Source organism: Oncorhynchus nerka, linkage group LG12 (assembly GCF_034236695.1).
Source record: "Oncorhynchus nerka isolate Pitt River linkage group LG12, Oner_Uvic_2.0, whole genome shotgun sequence".
Taxonomy (NCBI): domain Eukaryota; kingdom Metazoa; phylum Chordata; class Actinopteri; order Salmoniformes; family Salmonidae; genus Oncorhynchus; species Oncorhynchus nerka.
In genome coordinates, this window is record NC_088407.1 from 62,646,158 (window position 1) to 62,670,143 (window position 23,986).

Here is a 23,986-nt window from a genome sequence, read left to right on the forward strand (position 1 = left end):
TAGCTAGACCTACAAAACCCCTAGACATAGAAAACCCCTAGACAATACAAACACTAGCATACCCACCCTCGTCACACCCTGACCTAACCAAAATATACAGAAAACAGAGAAATTAAAGGTCAGAGCGTGACAAAATATATTATAGCTGTTACCATTGTTTTGAGATAATGTATAGGAAATCATTTTGAAATTGAATCGATTAGATGCTGTGACCAATTAACAAAATTAAAAGTCTTGATTGATAGTTGCTAATGAATAGTACGGGGGAAATGCAATCCATATGGCTGAGGTATTGACAGCTTTCTTTCCTTTGATTTCCCATAAGAAATCAGTTAAACTGTTGTAGAATGTCTGTAATATATGTATACGATGTGTATGAATGTAGTTTGTACACTAATACTGGAGTAGAATGTGATAAGAATGACTTACTTAATTTGGCTAGTTGGACTACCATGATGGTGTAGCTCTAAAACATCCATCTAAAACCACTGGCAATTTATTATTGGTACGAGATATAAATGTATTCCTGTTGACAAACCAAACATTCTTGCCCCACAACGGGTTATGGATGATCTCCTATGGTTTGTGGACTCCTATGCCAGGATGGGCTGCTGATTGGACATTTTATTCTGGAGACATGCTGTCAGGTGACAGCACATGACAGGTGGTTAAAGACAATCAAGGAGAGTGAAAATAACTCAAACCCCAGGATATTTGAAAGACAATGAGAAATGTAGAGGATTTGCCATTAATTAATTTTTTATAGTTAGAAGCATTAAAAAGTAAATAACCTCCAGCTGGAAGCCTGTTTGGGCTAGAGAGGGAACTGGGAGGGGTAACAGGGAGCCCCCCTGTTGAACCCCATATACGATGGGGTGGGGGTGCACATTGTACGTTTATACAGGATTCCTGATTGGACTGCATGGCATCCGTAAGGGCCCCTGATCCATAAAGGACACGTGTAATGGGCCATTGGAGTGTATTTCATCACACACACATATAAATACACACACACACACATGTTATCTTATTCTATCCTCGTTGGGACCTAAAATTAATTTCCATTCAAGATCCTATTTTTCCTTACCCTAATCCTAACCCTAACCCTAACCTTAACCTGTAAACCTAACCCAAACCCTAAACCCAACTCCTAACCTTAAACCTAAAACAGCCTTTGTCCTCATGGAGACGTGGGAAATCATAACCCAGTTTTCCATTTTCTAACTGTTTTTCGCTCTGGAACGTTTTGATTTTCATTTACTTTCTGCTCAAATCCCTGACTGCAAGAAGTGATTTAAATTGTTACTGTTATAGTGTTCAGTATCAATAACTCCTCAGAAATCCAATTTGGCAATCTCGCTGATATTTCCTGATAGTCGGAATTCAACTGAGAGGAATTTGTTGTTTAGCCATCAGTATTTCCTCAGGTGGTACACATACACGTTTTCCAACACAATTCCAACAAAACTTCCAAACAGGCTAAATTAACTTGTGCAGAGAAATGATAACTGCAGACGGCTATTTGATTGCTTGAGGCAACTAAAAACACTGTTAGCAAAGAGTGTTTCAGCTCAGCATGCTGAATCTGTGTCATCAGCAGTGCTGAGGACTTGTGCTAGTTTCCCTGAGACTCTCCTGGCAACTGTTCAGGGCACAGAAGCCCAGATTAATCTAGGAAACGCCTTGTATTTTTCTTTATCGAAAACCACCAATAAGGAACTCAACCAGCCCGCCAATCGCAATTGAGCAGTAATGAATTTCTTCCTGGGTGCTTGGGTGGGCGTTTTCCAGGTGGAGGATGAATATGATGAGGATGCTGCGTTATGCTGCGGCCCCACTGGTCCCCTGGGATACACGCACTACTAGTCTGATTTTAAAAACAGACTTCACCAGACTGGAAACCAGGCATAGACAGTAATGACAAGAACCTGTGGAAACACAAGGCTGAGTGAAAGGGAGATAGAAAGGAGGGGATGACGAGAGAGAGAATGATCGAAGGAGAGAAGGAAGCAAACGGGGGAAGAGCAGGGAAGGGGAAAGGGTTTCTAACTCCCCCATGGCATACAGGATGGGAATCGATAGGGTAAAGTGTCCTTTAATGTCCGGTGCTTCCAAGCGAATAGGCTCACCAATGAGCGGTGTGAACATCAACACAATCATACTGTACCATAGGGGACCATTCAGATAACAGGTGGCCAAACAGCCTCTGCAGCCTGAGGCTGCTGCAGTAGTTTATAAAACCAGATTGAAACGATACGCCTTTCCTTGTCCCTAATCTAAACATTTGAGCAATTATGAAGATCATTTGGAAGGGTATTTGCCGGGCAAGCAATTAGATGAGCTAAGTCATTGGTGCTGCTATGTAAGCCATCCATCAGTGTGTAGCACGCTGCAGGTTCAGATGTCATTAGCTGGGGGTTTTGTCTGTTCTTGTCGGGAGATGACGGGAACAGTCCCTCAGAGGCCCATAATAAATCTGTCCGTGCTCCTGATTCACTGGGCTGTAAACGTCTCAGTGACTGTGTGATTACAGGGCCGGTGCCGCCCGAGTCTCCGCTATCTGGGCCTGGGCTGAGTAGGTCTGCCTGGGAAGAGATGAAGTGAAGAAAGACAGAGTCCTGTTATTACCCAGGACAGGCACCAACACCACTACACTGTACAGTAGACTGCTGTAGTGTGGAGGGAAAAGGCTCTGCATGACAGAACAACACCCCAGGTCACAAGATGCTGCAGAGCCAATGAAAACTTAACAAGGTGGTACATTTGTAACTATCTTTCATTGCTATTATTATCTATCCTATGAACTGACACTTTTTATCCAAGCCTTCCCAAACGCAGCAGGTATTTATATGGCATAGTTACATAGTTACATAGTAGGTAAATTTTCCTCAAGGGCAAAGAGGAGCATCATGCCACTCCTTTAGTTAAACTTGCTACCCTCTGTAAACTCATTGGTTATATCTGCATTGCGTGTTTCATTCTTTAATCTAATCAACCTACTAATAGACCAATTAGTCAACTTCTTAGTAAACCTAATGTGCCTCTGCTCACTGATGTCTGCCTGACTATTGAACATTTCCATGAGTACTTGACAGAGTAACTTCAGTTAATCATCTCCAGCTTGCAGAACAGAAGCACCTGTTTTCCTGAGGTTTTAAAGTGCTTGGCACAGCAGAGAGACCACAGCCATTTGATGAATGGGAAACTTGAGTAGAAGTGGCAGTTGGTAACTGCATCATATATTGTGAAGTGACCATATAGAGAGAGCTCCAAATTGAAAATCAATGCAAGGTTTATGGCCATTTAACCAGAAAATATGCTGTCTCAGGGGGTCACAGTGTGTATATACACAGGCTTATCTCCTGTCTGAAATCATAACAGACAGTCAACACATTAAACACATGCTTTTGTTTAGCTTCACTGTTGAAAGGGAATGTCAGCTATGTGTCTATGAATATTCAATACTTCACATGCATGGCAAGCTTATTGCTGATGAATTAATTGCTGAGCGTAGCAGCTTGCCTTCTTCTAACTGCTAACAGATTGCTTGGGTTTGGGAGAATCTCAGAATGAGGTCATTTGTACTTCTTGCATATAGTCTATATAGACAGACGCATATAAAGAAGTTATCAGCTCAAAACTGTTCGCTGCTCTGGCCCCCCAATGGTGGAACAAACTCCCTCACGACGCCAGGACAGCGGAGTCAATCACCACCTTCCGGAGACACCTGAAACCCCACCTCTTTAAGGAATACCTAGGATAGGATAAAGTAATCCTTCTCACCCCCCCCCCCCCTTAAAAGACCTAGATGCACTATTGTAAAGTGGCTGTTCCACTGGATGTCATAAGGTGAAAGCACCAATTTGTAAGTCGCTCTGGATAAGAGCGTCTGCTAAATGACTTAAATGTAAATGTAATCAGCTGAATGCAAAAACAGCTCCTTTGGGGTCTCATTTTTATCTCATCAGAAAAGAAAGATGCAACAGAAAGATGCAACAGCCTTTTCCCGTCAGAAAATGTCATGCTCTATCTTCCAAAACCACACTGTCAGGCTTGGAAGAGTGATGGGTGTGGAGTCAGGCGCAGAGAGCAGAGGATTTGGAAAAAACACTTTATTCCGTACAATCACAGCGGACAAAGAGGGTGACGCCGAACACAGGCGTAAAATACACATCTACTACACTGGTACATACGCTGTACAGCGGAAAATCCAAAAGACAGGAACACTCCTGGACCAAAAACAGCAAACAAGCCCGAACACAGGCGGGCTAACTGAACTTAACTAACCCCAACCCAAAACCACAAACAAGGAGCAGGTGAAACCAATTAGACCAAACAAAACGAAAAGGGGAAAAGGGATCGGTAGCAGCTAGTAGACCAGCGAGGACCACCACCGAGCGCCACCCGAACGGGAAGGGGAGCCAACTTCGGTGATATTCGTGACACACACTCAGTTTGACACATTTTATTTAATGGAAAGGCTCACAAGCTGCTTCTCTCAAGTTCGTCTGAACCAACTCTGTATAGTCTCTTTTCACAGCTAGGTCTGGATTAGACACATGTAGGCCTTGTCCGATGGTGGGGGATGGCAGCAGTACAGCACTGTAATTGTCCCTGACAGAGTGAAAGTGTGCTGCCTCTACTAATAGGGACTTGCATTGTGTTGGCCATGTCAATCACTGGCAGTCTCTATGGGGGTACCACAGGGTTCAATTCTCGGGCTGACTTTTTTCTCTGTATATATCAATGATGTCGCTCTTGCTGCGGGGGATTCCTTGATTGATCCACCTCTACGCAGACGACACCATTCTGTATACATCTGGCCCATCTTTGGACACTGTATTAACAAACCTCCAAACGAGCTTCAATGCCATACAACACTCCCTCCGTGGCCTCCAACTGCTCTTAAACGCTAGTAAAACTAAATGCATGCTCTTCAACCGATCACTGCCCGCACCCGCCCGCCCGACTAGCATCACTACTCTGGACTGTTCTAACTTGGAATTTGTGGACAACTAAAAATACCTAGGTGTCTGGCTAGACTGTAAACTCTCCTTCCAGACTCATAATAAACATCTCAATCCAAAATGAAATCTACAATCAGCTTCCTATTTTGCAACAAAACCTCCTACACTCAAGCTGCCAAACATACCCTCGTAAACCTGACCATCCTACCCATCCTCGACTTCGGCAATGTAATTTACAAAACAGCCTCCAACACTCTACTCAACAAACTGGATGCAGTCTATCACAGTGCCATCCGTTTTGTCACCAAAGCCCCATATACCACCCACCACTGCGACCTGTATGCTCTCGTCAGCTGGCCCTCGCTACATATTCGTTGCCAGACCCACTGGCTCCAGGTCATCTATAAGTCTGTTCTAGGTAAAGCTCCGCCTTATCTCAGTTCACTGGTCACCATAACAACACCCTCCCGTAGCACGCGCTCCAGCAGGTATATCTCACTGGTCATCCCCAAAGCCAAAACTTCCTTTGGCTGCCTTTCCTTCCAGTTCTCTGCTGCCAATGACTGGAACGAATTGCAAAAATCTCTGAAGTTGGAGACTTATATCTCCCTCACTAACTTTAAGCATCAGCTATCTGAGCAGCTTATCGATCGCTGCAGCTGTACACAGCCCATTTGTAAACAGCCCATCCAACTACCTACCTCATCCCCATATTGTTTTATTTACTTTTTTGCTCTTTTGCATGCTAGTATTTCCAGTATTTCTACTTGCACATCATCATCTGCACATCTATTACTCTAGTGTTAATTTGCTAAATTGTAATTACTTCGCTACTATGGCCTATTTCTTGCCTAACCTCCTTACGCCATTTGCACACACTGTATGTAGACTTTTTCTATTGTGTTATTGACTGTACGTTTGTTTATTCCATGTGTAACTCTGTGTTGTTTTTTGCTTTGCTTTATCTTGGCCAGGTCGCAGTTGTAAATGAGAACTTGTTCTCACCTGGCCTACCTGGTTAAATAAAGGTGAAATAATAAAAAATATTTTAAAAATCTGCTCTGTAGGCTGGACCAGGCTCGGCTGGGATACACCAGCCAATGACACACGCTGAATAAAATTGTTCTGTTTTCGTAATAACCTGTCGCCATGGCATTTTCTAGGTGACAGCCTGCATGCATGGAATTGGCAAGAGTTCCACCGCTGATGTTTAGCTGATTGGATGTTGAACCCTAACCTCCCTACCTCAAACTCAAACCCAGCAGTGACCGACGGGGCAACAGATGAAAAAAGATAAGCCTTCAGTAAAAGGCAGATCATCGCAATTGAAATGCTGTGTTTCCTCAGTCAAAGTAAGAGCATGTTTGGCCTTTCTGAGGTGAATTATACGATTATTCAGGCTAGAGACTCATCTTGCTGCACAAGGTCACAAATACATTAGTAGGCAGTTGAGGTAAATAGGTTGTTTGGAGGAAGATTGAATCATAAAAATTCACATTCAATAATTCTAGAACTCCATTACTCTGGCCTGTGTTTTACCAGCCGAATTCTCCTGCCTTTCCACGTTATTTTCCATTCCATGCCTGTATTGAGATTAGGTAATGTCTTGTTTTTAAAGCACTATTGATATAGCAATAGAGGACCGGGATACGGTTGCTTTATCTTCTTTATGTGCCCATTTCTCTCCTTACCATGTCATTACCAGGGCTCTGTTGGACTGACCGCCTCTCCCCCACCACAGATTGTTCAATAGGAACTCATAGGGAGTGGGAGGATCGGGGTGAAAACACCGTCCAATATACCTGCCACCAGGAGGCCTGGAGGGATGTACTGGTAGGTTTGGAAGACATACTCTCATTCGTGTTAGTGAGTTTATATCTGTTTCGATCAATCTCTACATCTCTTGGATTGTCAAATTAACTGAACAAAAAGGTTTTTACTGCTTTTATTTCCTACAATAGACTATGTATTATGTGTTCAGTTTGTACATTAGTGATGAAGTGGAATTACATTCAGTATTTCACCCCACATTCAGTACTCCACCCCACGTTCAGTATTTCACCCCACATTCAGTATATCACCTCACTCTCAGTATTCCACCACACATTCAGTACTCCACCCCACGTTCAGTACTCCACCCCACGTTCAGTATTTCACCCCACATTCAGTATATCACCTCACTCTCAGTATTCCACCCCACATTCAGTACTCCACCCCACGTTCAGTACTCCACCCCACGTTCAGTATTTCACCCCACGTTCAGTATTTCACCCCACATTCAGTATATCACCTCACTCTCAGTATTCCACCCCACATTCAGTACTCCACCCCACGTTCAGTACTCCACCCCACGTTCAGTATTTCACCCCACGTTCAGTATTTCACCCCACATTCAGTATATCACCTCACTCTCAGTATTCCACCCCACATTCAGTACTCCACCCCACGTTCAGTACTCCACCCCACGTTCAGTATTTCACCCCACGTTCAGTATTTCACCCCACATTCAGTATATCACCTCACTCTCAGTATTCCACCCCACATTCAGTACTCCACCCCACGTTCAGTACTCCACCCCACGTTCAGTATTTCACCCCCGTTCAGTATTTCACCCCACATTCAGTATATTCACTCTCAGTATTCCACCCCACATTCAGTACTCCCATTCAGGACTCCACCCAACGTTCAGTATTTCACCCCATATTCAGTATTTCACCCCACCTGTAAGTGGTTAATTTAATGTGTACATGAATTTAGTGTGATTTGTTGCACATTGAAAACTGCTTTGTGTTGAAAGCAGAAATGTATTATGTGTTCAGTTTGTACATTAGTGATGAAGTGGAATTACATTCAGTATTTCACCCCACATTCAGTACTCCACCCCACGTTCAGTATTTCACCCCACATTCAGTATATCACCTCACTCTCAGTATTCCACCCCACATTCAGTACGTTCAGTACTCCACCCCACGTTCAGTACTCCACCCCACGTTCAGTATTTCACCCCACATTCAGTATATCACCTCACTCTCAGTATTCCACCCCACATTCAGTACTCCACCCCACGTTCAGTACTCGTTCAGTACTCCACCCCACGTTCAGTATTTCACCCCACGTTCAGTATTTCACCCCACATTCAGTATATCACCTCACTCTCAGTATTCCACCCCCATTCAGTACTACGTTCAGGACTCCACCCAACGTTCAGTATTTCACCCCATATTCAGTATTTCACCCCACCTGTAAGTGGTTAATTTAATGTGTACATGAATTTAGTGTGATTTGTTGCACATTGAAAACTGCTTTGTGTTGAAAGCAGAAATGTATTATGTGTTCAGTTTGTACATTAGTGATGAAGTGGAATTACATTCAGTATTTCACCCCACATTCAGTACTCCACCCCACGTTCAGTATTTCACCCCACATTCAGTATATCACCTCACTCTCAGTATTCCACCCCACATTCAGTACTCCACCCCACGTTCAGTACTCCACCCCACGTTCAGTATTTCACCCCACATTCAGTATATCACCTCACTCTCAGTATTCCACCCCACATTCAGTACTCCACCCCACGTTTTCACCCCACGTTCAGTATTTCACCCCAGTTCAGTATTTCACCCCACATTCAGTATATCACCTCACTCTCAGTATTCCACCCCACATTCAGTACTCCACCCCACGTTCAGTACTCCACCCCACGTTCAGTATTTCACCCCACGTTCAGTATTTCACCCCACATTCAGTATATCACCTCACTCTCAGTATTCCACCCCACATTCAGTACTCCACCCCACGTTCAGTACTCCACCCCACGTTCAGTATTTCACCCCACGTTCAGTATTTCACCCCACATTCAGTATATCACCTCACTCTCAGTATTCCACCCCACATTCAGTACTCCACCCCACGTTCAGGACTCCACCCAACGTTCAGTATTTCACCCCATATTCAGTATTTCACCCCACCTGTAAGTGGTTAATTTAATGTGTACATGAATTTAGTGTGATTTGTTGCACATTGAAAACTGCTTTGTGTTGAAAGCAGAAATGTATTATGTGTTCAGTTTGTACATTAGTGATGAAGTGGAATTACATTCAGTATTTCACCCCACATTCAGTACTCCACCCCACGTTCAGTATTTCACCCCACATTCAGTATATCACCTCACTCTCAGTATTCCACCCCACATTCAGTACTCCACCCCACGTTCAGTACTCCACCCCACGTTCAGTATTTCACCCCACATTCAGTATATCACCTCACTCTCAGTATTCCACCCCACATTCAGTACTCCACCCCACGTTCAGTACTCCACCCCACGTTCAGTATTTCACCCCACGTTCAGTATTTCACCCCACATTCAGTATATCACCTCACTCTCAGTATTCCACCCCACATTCAGTACTCCACCCCACGTTCAGTACTCCACCCCACGTTCAGTATTTCACCCCACGTTCAGTATTTCACCCCACATTCAGTATATCACCTCACTCTCAGTATTCCACCCCACATTCAGTACTCCACCCCACGTTCAGTACTCCACCCCACGTTCAGTATTTCACCCCACGTTCAGTATTTCACCCCACATTCAGTATATCACCTCACTCTCAGTATTCCACCCCACATTCAGTACTCCACCCCACGTTCAGTACTCCACCCCACGTTCAGTATTTCACCCCACGTTCAGTATTTCACCCCACATTCAGTATATCACCTCACTCTCAGTATTCCACCCCACATTCAGTACTCCACCCCACGTTCAGGACTCCACCCAACGTTCAGTATTTCACCCCATATTCAGTATTTCACCCCACCTGTAAGTGGTTAATTTAATGTGTACATGAATTTAGTGTGATTTGTTGCACATTGAAAACTGCTTTGTGTTGAAAGCAGAAATGATCATCCTACCTAAAACCACCAACAGAGACACTCACCTGTAATGAGCTATTATCGTCTTATCTTGAGCCAATGAGGATGCAGCGAGGGGAAATTACATAACAATTATGTGTGAGGAGAAGACCAAGGCTGTTAATGTACAGTATCCTCCCCTCCCCAAGACAGGAGAGAGAGGATTTAATTAGGCTTATGATCCTGAACACTGTCTTTTTTGGCGATCGGTGAAGTTCGAGATCACAACATCATTTTCAGGCAGGAAGGAACACGCTGGAGGGAACATGCGTGAGACAGACAGACAATCGGAGGTCGTGCACTTGGAGGTGCGCAGGGGAACACAAACACCCCTGCCACTCAAAATGACTGATTACCACTCAAGACAGGTTGTGAAAGTCAATTCACCAGCCAGTCACAGAATCGACCCCCTCTATCCCCCTACCTCATTTACACCGGCTCACAGGCCTCCCACACCACTCCTTGGGGTATTCACAATGTATAATCATTCAAATACCCCCAGCGGATCACTTGTACTATGATTTTCTAAGGCATGTTATGAGAACCTACATGAGACAGTGCTGTTGCCATTAGTCCCCCATGGCCACTGCGGCTAGACTGTGGGTGATGGATGTGATTGATGGAGGGAGACCATTTTCTCACATTTTTCACACATTTATTCTCATATGCCCTTGTAGTGCAGAATTCATTTAGAATGAACCAAATTGTTTTGTGCAATTACTTATTATCCATTCTAGCAATCATTGAAAGCTTCAGGAAGCAAGCAGTGCTTCTCAGTTTTATTTCAGGAGCTGCAGCTGGAGTAATGGTCAAGTCCATACATAATGTAAAGACCCACTGTATATGATGCACACTCACTATAGTATAGGGCCTTCAAACTCAACGCTGGACCTCGAATCCAGTTCCACTGCATTTTTTCTTTGTTCTCCTCTAATTAGGGACTGATTTAGACATGGGACACATGGTGGGTGCAATGAATGATCAGGTAGAACAGAAAACCAGCAGGCTCTGGATCTCCTAGTGTAGGAGTTGAATATCCCTGGTATAGAGTATCTCAACACTTTAAAGAAGTGTTGCCTAATAGACAGTCAGCAGATAATGTTGGCTCCAATGATATGTATTAACTCTAGATTATTATTACTCTAGGTACTTCTCTATTTTGGAAGCAATAGAAATTAATTTGTTAAGTATATTATATTACAAATACCTAAATGCATTCTTTTTAAATTATATTATGTAAACTGAACATAAAATAGAAAAACATATTGAGAGTACGAATGTTACTGTCCACACTACAACTAAGAAATACTTAAATACCTGTCATTTTTATTTAACTTTTTGTATAGAAATACTGTAGAATTCCATTCATTCCTGTGACTGCTGGTGGCTTCAAAGCCTCTCATTGGCCATTACATAGCATCAGCAATCCAGGGTTTATACACATAATTGGTTGGCTCTTTGGCCCATACGTTCTCTCTTAAGTGCTTGTACACATGTGTTCCATCCTTCTCTCCAGAGATGGAATTGGTCTGAGCTTTCGTTGTGTTCTCTGTATTTACAGCCTTCATCTGATCAGGTGAATAGCTGTGTGCTCAAACTGACCTTCACATCCAGAAGAGAGCCATCCCCAACAACCCCACAGTGCCACCGACAGCACAGCCTGGCCCTGATATATTACAGTCCACTACTGCACTCCCTGACGCTGACTGACGGTTTATGTCTTACTGGCATATGCTGCCTGGATGTGGAAAAGATTTAGGTGTGTTGATACAAGACAAACCGCTACACAGCTAGGTGCATCCAAGGGCACTATGAGGAGTAGGGAGCATGGCATCTCTAGATCTCTCTCTATATCTCTCCTTAAATCAGGATCTAAAGCAAATGTTCAGTATCTCCAAAGGAGATTCACGTCTGACACCATACTTTCTGTATGTGTTATCACATCTGCCTTTTTAGCCATTTTCTATGTACTCTACCAGGTACCAGGTATAGTACATAGTAGAATCCTCCACTAGTGACTGCTGCAACTTCAGCCTTAGAATGCAGGACAGGGCTTAGGTTCTGTTCCATAGACTTCTCTCAGGGACTTTCCCAAACCCCTGCTTCCAGTGACCATGAAGGATTACCGTTCTTGGATAATAGGCTTTTGACAAGAGGATAGATTGCCTGTATTTATACGGGGGAGTAGAAACAACAACTCAACTGCCTCTGACTTTGATTTCCTAACACATCCTTTTGATGGTTGGACAGAGAAAAATGGTTGGACAGAGAAAAACGAATGTATTCTTGGGGGGAGGGGGGGGGGGGGCAGCACCATGATTCATTTATTAAGTTCTCTGAATTAGTACTAAAGAAATAGAGATTGATTTCCTGCTCCTCAGTTCATGGTACACTATGGTGTTTCTACATTGTGGGTTCTCATAGACAGATTCAGACTCCTGTCAGAGAGATCATTCCACCTCTCCTCACCCCAGCAACCTCTGTTTTTCACCCTGTGTAATCATGGACCAGGCCAGGGTTTTATAAGGTCTCCTTTATGACCTCCAGTTCTACCTAACCACTGAGAGTCCCCCAAAGGTACCATCTTCCCCCACCCGTCCTCCATTCCATCATCTCCCCCTCCCCTCTCCCCCACCATCCTTCAGGACCAGTCGTACGGTCTCTGCAGCTCCTCAAACTCCTCCTAACCCTCCCCGCCTCTTGCCTCCAGTAATGTCTGCTCAGATGCTGCAGTAATGTCTGGAGAGTTGAAAGGTCATGGCGGAGCTGTCGGGGAGGGTTGGGCCTCAGACATAACAGGGCTTGGTGGGGACCAGGCTGGGGCAGTCCCTCCACCAGCAAGGCAAATCACTAAGGCTGTGTGAATGCAGAGCATCTGTGTGGGATACTCTTGTATGTACAGTGCTGTGAAAAAGTATTAGCCCCTTCCTGATTTCTTATTTTTTTGCACATTTGTCACACTTAAATGTTTCAGATCAATATTAATATTACACAATGATAACCCAAGTAAACACGAAATGCAGTTTTTAAGTGATCATTTTATTTATTAAGGGAAAAAAGCTATCCAAACCTTCATGGCCCTATGTGACAAAGCCCCCCTTGTGAAATCATACATTTACTGTGGTTAATCACATTTTTTGGAAAGCGGAGTTCAATTTCACCAGCCATACCCAGGCCTGATTCCTGCCAGACCTGTTGAATCAAGAAATCACTTAAATAGAACCTGTCTGACAAAGTGAAGTAGGCCAAAAGATCTGAAAAAGCAATATCCAAAGAAATTCAGGAACAGATGAGAAACAAAGTAATTGACATCTATCAGTCTGGAAAGGGTTACAACGCCATTTCTAAAGCTTTGGGACTCCAGCGAACCACGGCGAGAGCCATTATCCACAAATGAGGAAATTTGGAACTGTGGTGAACCTTCCCGGGAGTGGCCGGCCTACCAAAATCACCCCAAGAGTGCAGCGACAACTCATCCAAGAGGTCACAAAAGAACCCACAACAACATCTAAAGAACTGCAGGCCTCACTTGCCTCAGTTAAGGTCAGTGTTCATGACTCAACCATAAGAAAGAGACTGGACAAAAATGGCATGCATGGCAGAGTTTCAAGGTGAAAACCACTGCTGACCAAAAATAACATAAAGGCTCGTCTCACTTTTGGCAAAAAAACATCTTAATGATCCCCAAGACTTTTGGGAAAATATTCTGTGGACTGACGAGACAAAATTGGAACTTTTTGGAAGGTGTGCGTCCCGTTACATCTGGCGTAAAAGTAACACAGCATTTCAGAAAACGAACATCACACCAACAGTCAAATATGTTGGTGGTAGTGTGATGGTCTGGGGCTGCTTTGCTGCTTCAGGACCTGGACGACTTGCTGTGATTGATGGAACCATGAATTCTGCTCTCTACCAAAACATCCTGAAGGAGAATGTCCGGCCATCAGTTCGTGACCTCAAGCTGCAGCGCACTTGGGTTCTGCAGCAGGACAATGATCCAAAACACACCAGCAAGTCCACCTCTTGAATGGCTTTAAAACAAAAAGAAGGTTTTGAAGTGGCCTAGTCAAAGTCCGGACTTAAGTCCAATTGAGATGCTGTGGGGTGACCTTAAAAAGGCGGTTCATGCTTGAAAACCCTCCAATGTGGCTGAATTAAAACAATTCTGCAAAGAAGAGTGGGCCAAAATTCCTCCACAGCGATGTGAAAGACTCATTGCCAGTTATCACAAGCGCTTGATTGCAGTTGTTGCTGCTGAGGGTGGCACAACCAGTTATTACGTTTAGGGGGCAATTACTTTTCCACATATGGCCATGAAGGTCCGGGATAGCTTTTTCCCTTAATAATAAATAAAATCATCACTTAAAAACTGCATTTTGTGTTTACTTGGGTTATCTTTGTGTAATATTTAAATGTGTTTGATGATCTGAAACATTTAAGTGTGACAAAAAAATTATCAGGAAGGGGGCAAATACTTTTTCACAGCACTGTAATTGGGTTTCCAGAAAAAAACAATATTTATTTATGACAAAATGAATTGCTGCTGGTCCACAGGTGTTGCAGCATGGACATATAGTAGTGCAGTTTTCGTCATCCTCTGTATGAGACTACACTTTGTGTGTTAGTTGCAGGGGCTATGTGAAGGTTGAAGCAGTGCTTTCTGTGTCTCCAGTCTCCACTATAGAGGCATGGTGGCCCATCGAAACCTGCTGCATTAGGGGTGGAATATCTGTTGAAAACAGATCAATTATGCCATGTGTTCTGGTAGAGCATGGCCCTGAGAGAGGAAGGGGAGATCAAAGCTGAGGAGGCAGGGAACTCTCCCCAGACCCCCTGGAATACTCCTGGTCGATCCTGACATCCGCACACACACACACACACACACACACACACACACACACACACACACACACACACACACACACACACACACACACACACACAGAGGACCATAACAGGAAGACCCTGTGGCAGAGAGGCATCTGTTACAGAGGGTGTTGCTTGGTTACCTTTGTTGTCGCTACCCTCAAGGATGCCAGGAGTTGTCAGTGGGTCTTAGGTGGTTAGGATATATCAAAAACAGTGTTTATTTTATTTGCAATTTATTTACCACAGATTACCCATTTTAACATTACACACACGCTAAGTAGAACAAGTCCCTTACTGTGTGTTTTTCTTCCATATTTTTTGGATCATGATGAATTTGAGTCAGTCATTATTGTCATGAATGGGCCTTCTTACAAATGACTGCATGAGGAGTGGCAGTGCCCTGGCACAAAGACCCGGGTGGCTCCTGTGCAATGTTCGGCCAGAGGAAGGCCCTGTTGGTAAGACCCCTGAATACAGAGGAAGGCCCTGTTGGTAAGACCATCTTTTTTTTTTTTTTTTTTGATGGATGAGGATGTTTTCATTTCCTCTGGACCCTCCTGACAGGGCATCCATCCTGAAACAATGTGGCAGTGCCCTCAGTGGCTGAGAACGTAGGAGAAGAGGAGGAGGCTCAGCATCAACCCTGGCCTTAATTAAAGACTCATCAGAGGCTCCTGGCGACCAGGGGCGAGAGTGTGCTTCACTGACCAAGATGTGGTGAGGAGATTTGGGGAAGAATAACATGGTAAGAGGGAGGTCCCTTCTGCAGGCATTATGGGAATAGGCAGGCAAAAGAGATGAGAGAAGTGGGGGGTTTGAGGAATGCCATTTGACAACGGACATTGTGAGGGCCTTAAGGAAAGGGAAGTTGGGATGCAAATTTGGGAATGCTGTTTGGAATGGCAAGGGGCAATAGGGTTAACGGTGTGAGGTCTCATTCTATGCTGAGAGAGAGGGAGAAATTCATTCTATGATTGGAATGTACGTACTACATGTACCTACAGTACAAAGGTTTGAAGACGGAATAGAAGATACCTTTCTTCTAGTTTTCTGAACATACATGATCAAAATGGATTTCAACAGATGTTGAAAGCCCTAATAATGCTATGTCACTTTAGAGCTGTGTAACATGCTCAGCCTGGTACTGTGTCTAGTATGTGTAAATACCATTACCTGGAGAAACCAAGGAGAAATAAGTGCTTTTACTGTGTTGTCAGGCCTGGAGATTTATAGTGTGCAGCTGCAGAAAGTTGACTGGAGCCTCCCTGTGTCAGAGTTCCCTGCAACCCAATCTCGGAGCACACTGCACAGGGCCCCTCTTTAGCTCTCTCCACACACTGGTGATGGATGGTGACAGGTTAAAAGTCCACTTCCAGTTGCTGGTTGGGCCCACGGCTTTAATCTTGAACCCTGTGCGGCTGGCTTTAATGTAGCCATCCATGGCTCTGATGAATGGGGCTAGGAGACTTGCTCCACTGGGTTGCAACCAGCCAGCCAGCCGGACGGCCTTGGCCACCGTCCCATTCCTGAGATCACCAACCTCATCTTATGGGTGGATATACAAACACAGTTGTTGTCCCTGTCTGGTAATAATGGATGTATATGCATCTGAACTATGTGAAAACATTTAATAGATTTTCACATTTGTTTTGACTCCACGCTGTCTTCTTCTTGTTGTAAATGACGGTTTTCAGTTCAAGGACCATGCTACCTTTCCTCAGGAGAGAGGGAGAGAGACAGTGAGTGTCTCCCAGAAACAAAGCCAGGTAATAAAGACAGCATTAGAGGGCTAATTAGTCTCCGTATCTGTCTTGGCAGAACCAATCATTTCATCATCTCATTTGTAATAGGGCGTCAATGCTCATCCAAGCGACAATATTTCATAGTCAATTTGCGTTGTGATTACTTCATTCAACAACTGTGGCCAGTAAATCTCTTCTCATATCCATATTTATTGGACTGAGAGTTGGAGGACAGTGGTGCTGGGCCTGGGTAATGAAGTCCGTGTTTGGCCAGGGCTGGAAATCCCTCTGAGAGGTATAACACATCCCAGTAATACTCATATTTCCTCCTGATAAAACAGAGCTACGCACACAGAACCCCTGTAAAACTGATGCTGTCATCTCGGTAGTAAATTACTCTTGGTTATATTGTCCCATCTATATGGTGTGTGCATCCATGTGGCTTGATTTGTTGTTTTTTCCGAGTAATGTCATTCAGCGGCGAACATTGTCCAGGTCTGAGTTTGGCAATCAATTGCTGAAATCTATTGCTTGTTACTGTCAGAATCCCCCTCCTTATGAAATCCCCCTGTCCCTCTGCACTGACATACTAAATCTGCATTATTACATCTGAGGGCTTTTATTTTCTATACATGTCTCACAGGAAAGCTATAAGTGGAGAATCTTGAATCCTCACCGGATTGTGTCTAGCAGAATCCACCCCTACAGTATCTCGGAGTAGAGAGAACAGTGTAGTTCTATAGCATATGAGCACATGCTGTCAGAAGTGATGTCTGTGCATGGATGGTCCTGCTTTCGCATTGAGAGAAAGTGGGATTATGCTTCTTACCCTGTTAGATCCATTTCTCCTCCCTCTCTTCCCTCTCCTCCCTCTCTCTTTCTCCTTGCGGAAGGTCAGGTGAAGGAGGTAATCCCTATTCCTCTCTGCCTTCTCTCTCTCTTTTATCTCAAAGCTTTTGTGGCCAGCAATGGGGCCAATGATCCACTGATCAGCAGAGGGACAATCAGTAGACATGGAAAGGCAGAGGAGGAGACATGTGAGCTGGATGCAAGAGACAGGCTGCTTTTATCCCCCCCTGCATGAATAACAAAATAAGGGTATTTTTCTAAAGCCATTTTTGAGGTTTGAAGTACGAGTTGCCTTTTTTATTGCATGGTGTCAACTTAGTTCCCCACCGCCTCGGAAAGCTTTCTTGTCGGTTTTAAGCTCGTCTTTGTCTGCTTGTGTTTGCAAGTGTTTGCTTTGACTGGAAAGAAACCCCAAAGATCACTTGCCGTATGCACATAGCATATTCCGATCACAGGAGGTTGGTGGCACCTTATTTGGGGAGGACGGGCTCGTGTTAAGAGCTGGAGTGGAATGGTATCAAACACATCAAACACATCGCTTCCATTTCCTTTTCTCCGTTCCAGGCATTATTATGAACTGTCCTCCCCTCAGCAGCCTCCACTGTATCTGAGGCGACAATTACCTCGACTAACCAGTGCCCCCGAACATTGACTCTGTATTGGTACCTCCTGTATACAGCCTCCACATTGACTCTGTACCGGTACCCCCTGTATACAGTCTCCACATTGACTCTGTATTGGTACCCCCTGTATACAGCCTCCACATTGACTCTGTACCGGTACCCCCTGTATACAGTCTCCACATTGACTCTGTATTGGTACCCCCTGTATACAGCCTCCACATTGACTCTGTACCGGTACCCCCTGTATACAGCCTCCACATTGACTCTGTACCGGTACCCCCTGTATACAGTCTCCACATTGACTCTGTATTGGTACCCCCTGTATACAGTCTCCACATTGACTCTGTATTGGTACCCCCTGTATACAGCCTCCACATTGACTCTGTATTGGTACCCCCTGTATACAGCCTCCACATTGACTCTGTATTGGTACCTCCTGTATACAGCCTCCACATTGACTCTGTACCAGTACCCCCTGTATACAGCCTCCACATTGACTCTGTACCAGGTACCCCCAGTATACAGCCTCCACATTGACTCTGTACCAGTACCCCCTGTATACAGCCTCCACATTGACTCTGTACCAGGTACCCCCAGTATACAGCCTCCACATTGACTCTGTACCGGTACCCCCTGTATACAGCCTCCACATTGACTCTGTACTGGTACCTCCTGTATACAGCCTCCACATTGACTCTGTACCAGTACCCCCTGTATACAGCCTCCACATTGACTCTGTACCAGGTACCCCCAGTATACAGCCTCCACATTGACTCTGTACCAGTACCCCCTGTATATAGCCTCCACATTGACTCTGTACCAGTACCCCCTGTATATAGCCTCCACATTGACTCTGTACCAGTACCCCCTGTATATAGCCTCCACATTGACTCTGTACCAGGTACCCCCAGTATACAGCCTCCACATTGACTCTGTACCAGTACCCCCTGTATACAGCCTCCACATTGACTCTGTACCGGTACCCCCTGTATACAGCCTCCACATTGACTCTGTATTGGTACCCCCTGTATACAGCCTCCACATTGACTCTGTATTGGTACCCCCTGTATACAGCCTCCACATTGACTCTGTATTGGTACCCCCTGTATACAGCCTCCACATTGACTCTGTATTGGTACCCCCTGTATACAGCCTCCACATTGACTCTGTACCGGTACCCCCTGTATACAGCCTCCACATTGACTCTGTATTGGTACCCCCTGTATACAGCCTCCACATTGACTCTGTATTGGTACCCCCTGTATACAGCCTCCACATTGACTCTGTATTGGTACCCCCTGTATACAGTCTCCACATTGACTCTGTACCGGTACCCCCTGTATACAGCCTCTACATTGACTCTGTACCGGTACCCCCTGTATACAGCCTCCACATTGACTCTGTACTGGTACCCCCTGTATATAGCCTCCACATTGACTCTGTACCAGTACCCCCTGTATACAGCCTCCACATTGACTCTGTACCGGTACCTCCTGTATACAGCCTCCACATTGACTCTGTACCAGTACCTCCTGTATACAGCCTCCACATTGACTCTGTACCAGTACCCCCTGTATACAGCCTCCACATTGACTCTGTACCAGGTACCCCCAGTATACAGCCTCCACATTGACTCTGTACCAGTACCCCCTGTATATAGCCTCCACATTGACTCTGTACCAGTACCCCCTGTATATAGCCTCCACATTGACTCTGTACCAGTACCCCCTGTATATAGCCTCCACATTGACTCTGTACCAGGTACCCCCAGTATACAGCCTCCACATTGACTCTGTACCAGTACCCCCTGTATACAGCCTCCACATTGACTCTGTACCGGTACCCCCTGTATACAGCCTCCACATTGACTCTGTATTGGTACCCCCTGTATACAGCCTCCACATTGACTCTGTATTGGTACCCCCTGTATACAGCCTCCACATTGACTCTGTATTGGTACCCCTGTATACAGCCTCCACATTGACTCTGTATTGGTACCCCCTGTATACAGCCTCCACATTGACTCTGTACCGGTACCCCCTGTATACAGCCTCCACATTGACTCTGTATTGGTACCCCCTGTATACAGCCTCCACATTGACTCTGTATTGGTACCCCCTGTATACAGCCTCCACATTGACTCTGTATTGGTACCCCCTGTATACAGTCTCCACATTGACTCTGTACCGGTACCCCCTGTATACAGCCTCTACATTGACTCTGTACCGGTACCCCCTGTATACAGCCTCCACATTGACTCTGTACTGGTACCCCCTGTATATAGCCTCCACATTGACTCTGTACCAGTACCCCCTGTATACAGCCTCCACATTGACTCTGTACCGGTACCTCCTGTATACAGCCTCCACATTGACTCTGTACCAGTACCTCCTGTATACAGCCTCCACATTGACTCTGTACCAGTACCCCCTGTATACAGCCTCCACATTGACTCTGTACCGGTACCTCCTGTATACAGCCTCCACATTGACTCTGTACCAGTACCCCCTGTATACAGCCTCCACATTGACTCTGTACCAGTACCCCCTGTATACAGCCTCCACATTGACTCTGTATTGGTACCCCCTGTATACAGCCTCCACATTGACTCTGTATTGGTACCCCCTGTATACAGCCTCCACATTGACTCTGTATTGGCACCCCCTGTATACAGCCTCCACATTGACTCTGTACCGGTACCCCCTGTATACAGCCTCCACATTGACTCTGTATTGGTACCCCCTGTATACAGCCTCCACATTGACTCTGTATTGGTACCCCCTGTATACAGCCTCCACATTGACTCTGTATTGGTACCCCCTGTATACAGTCTCCACATTGACTCTGTACCGGTACCCCCTGTATACAGCCTCTACATTGACTCTGTATTGGTACCCCTGTATACAGCCTCCACATTGACTCTGTACTGGTACCCCCTGTATATAGCCTCCACATTGACTCTGTACCAGTACCCCCTGTATACAGCCTCCACATTGACTCTGTACCGGTACCTCCTGTATACAGCCTCCACATTGACTCTGTACCAGTACCTCCTGTATACAGCCTCCACATTGACTCTGTACCAGTACCCCCTGTATACAGCCTCCACATTGACTCTGTACCGGTACCCCCTGTATATAGCCTCCACATTGACTCTGTACCGGTACCTCCTGTATACAGCCTCCACATTGACTCTGTACCAGTACCTCCTGTATACAGCCTCCACATTGACTCTGTACCAGTACCTCCTGTATACAGCCTCCACATTGACTCTGTACCAGTACCTCCTGTATACAGCCTCCACATTGACTCTGTACCAGTACCTCCTGTATACAGCCTCCACATTGACTCTGTACCAGTACCCCTGTATACAGCCTCCACATTGACTCTGTACCAGTACCCCCTGTATACAGCCTCCACATTGACTCTGTATTGGTACCCCCTGTATACAGCCTCCACATTGACTCTGTATTGGTACCCCTGTATACAGCCTCCACATTGACTCTGTATTGGTACCCCCTGTATACAGCCTCCACATTGACTCTGTACTGGTACCCCTGTATACAGCCTCCACATTGACTCTGTATTGGTACCCCCTGTATACAGCCTCCACATTGACTCTGTATTGGTACCCCCTGTATACAGCCTCCACATTGACTCTGTATTGGTACCCCCTGTATACAGTCTCCACATTGACTCTGTACCGGTACCCCTGTATACAGCCTCCACATTGACTCTGTACTGGTACCCCCTGTATACAGCCTCCACATTGACTCTGTACTGGTACCCCCTGTATATAGCCTCCACATTGACTCTGTACTGGTACCCCCTGTATACAGCCTCCACATTGACTCTGTACCGGTACCTCCTGTATACAGCCTCCACATTGACTCTGTACCAGTACCTCCTGTATACAGCCTCCACATTGACTCTGTACCAGTACCCCCTGTATACAGCCTCCACATTGACTCTGTACCAGTACCCCTGTATACAGCCTCCACATTGACTCTGTACCAGTACCCCTGTATACAGCCTCCACATTGACTCTGTACTGGTACCCCCTGTATACAGCCTCCACATTGACTCTGTACTGGTACCCCTGTATATAGCCTCCACATTGACTCTGTACTGGTACCCCCTGTATACAGCCTCCACATTGACTCTGTACCGGTACCTCCTGTATACAGCCTCCACATTGACTCTGTACCAGTACCTCCTGTATACAGCCTCCACATTGACTCTGTACCAGTACCCCCTGTATACAGCCTCCACATTGACTCTGTACCAGTACCCCCTGTATACAGCCTCCACATTGACTCTGTACCAGTACCCCCTGTATACAGCCTCCACATTGACTCTGTACCGGTACCTCCTGTATACAGCCTCCACATTGACTCTGTACCAGTACCCCTGTATACAGCCTCCACATTGACTCTGTACCAGTACCCCCTGTATACAGCCTCCACATTGACTCTGTACTGGTACCTCCTGTATATAGCCTCCACATTGACTCTGTACCTGGTACCCCCTGTATACAGCCTCCACATTGACTCTGTACCGGTACCTCCTGTATATAGCCTCCACATTGACTCTGTACCGGTACCTCCTGTATACAGCCTCCACATTGACTCTGTACCAGTACCCCCTGTATACAGCCTCCACATTGACTCTGTACCGGTACCTCCTGTATACAGCCTCCACATTGACTCTGTACCAGTACCCCTGTATACAGCCTCCACATTGACTCTGTACCAGTACCCCTGTATACAGCCTCCACATTGACTCTGTATTGGTACCCCTGTATACAGCCTCCACATTGACTCTGTATTGGTACCCCCTGTATACAGCCTCCACATTGACTCTGTATTGGTACCCCCTGTATACAGCCTCCACATTGACTCTGTACCGGTACCCCCTGTATACAGCCTCCACATTGACTCTGTATTGGTACCCCCTGTATACAGCCTCCACATTGACTCTGTATTGGTACCCCCTGTATACAGCCTCCACATTGACTCTGTATTGGTACCCCCTGTATACAGTCTCCACATTGACTCTGTACCGGTACCCCCTGTATACAGCCTCTACATTGACTCTGTACCGGTACCCCCTGTATACAGCCTCCACATTGACTCTGTACTGGTACCCCCTGTATATAGCCTCCACATTGACTCTGTACCAGTACCCCCTGTATACAGCCTCCACATTGACTCTGTACTGGTACCTCCTGTATACAGCCTCCACATTGACTCTGTACTGGTACCTCCTGTATACAGCCTCCACATTGACTCTGTACCAGTACCCCCTGTATACAGCCTCCACATTGACTCTGTACCAGTACCCCTGTATACAGCCTCCACATTGACTCTGTACCAGTACCCCCTGTATACAGCCTCCACATTGACTCTGTACTGGTACCCCCTGTATACAGCCTCCACATTGACTCTGTACTGGTACCCCCTGTATATAGCCTCCACATTGACTCTGTACCAGTACCCCCTGTATACAGCCTCCACATTGACTCTGTACGGTACCTCCTGTATACAGCCTCCACATTGACTCTGTACCAGTACCTCCTGTATACAGCCTCCACATTGACTCTGTACCAGTACCCCCTGTATACAGCCTCCACATTGACTCTGTACTGGTACCCCCTGTATACAGCCTCCACATTGACTCTGTACCAGTACCCCCTGTATACAGCCTCCACATTGACTCTGTACTGGTACCTCCTGTATACAGCCTCCACATTGACTCTGTACCAGTACCCCCTGTATACAGCCTCCACATTGACTCTGTACTGGTACCTCCTGTATATAGCCTCCACATTGACTCTGTACCAGTACCCCCTGTATACAGCCTCCACATTGACTCTGTACCAGTACCCCTGTATACAGCCTCCACATTGACTCTGTACCGGTACCCCTGTATACAGCCTCCACATTGACTCTGTACTGGTACCCCTGTATATAGCCTCCACATTGACTCTGTACCAGTACCCCCTGTATACAGCCTCCACATTGAC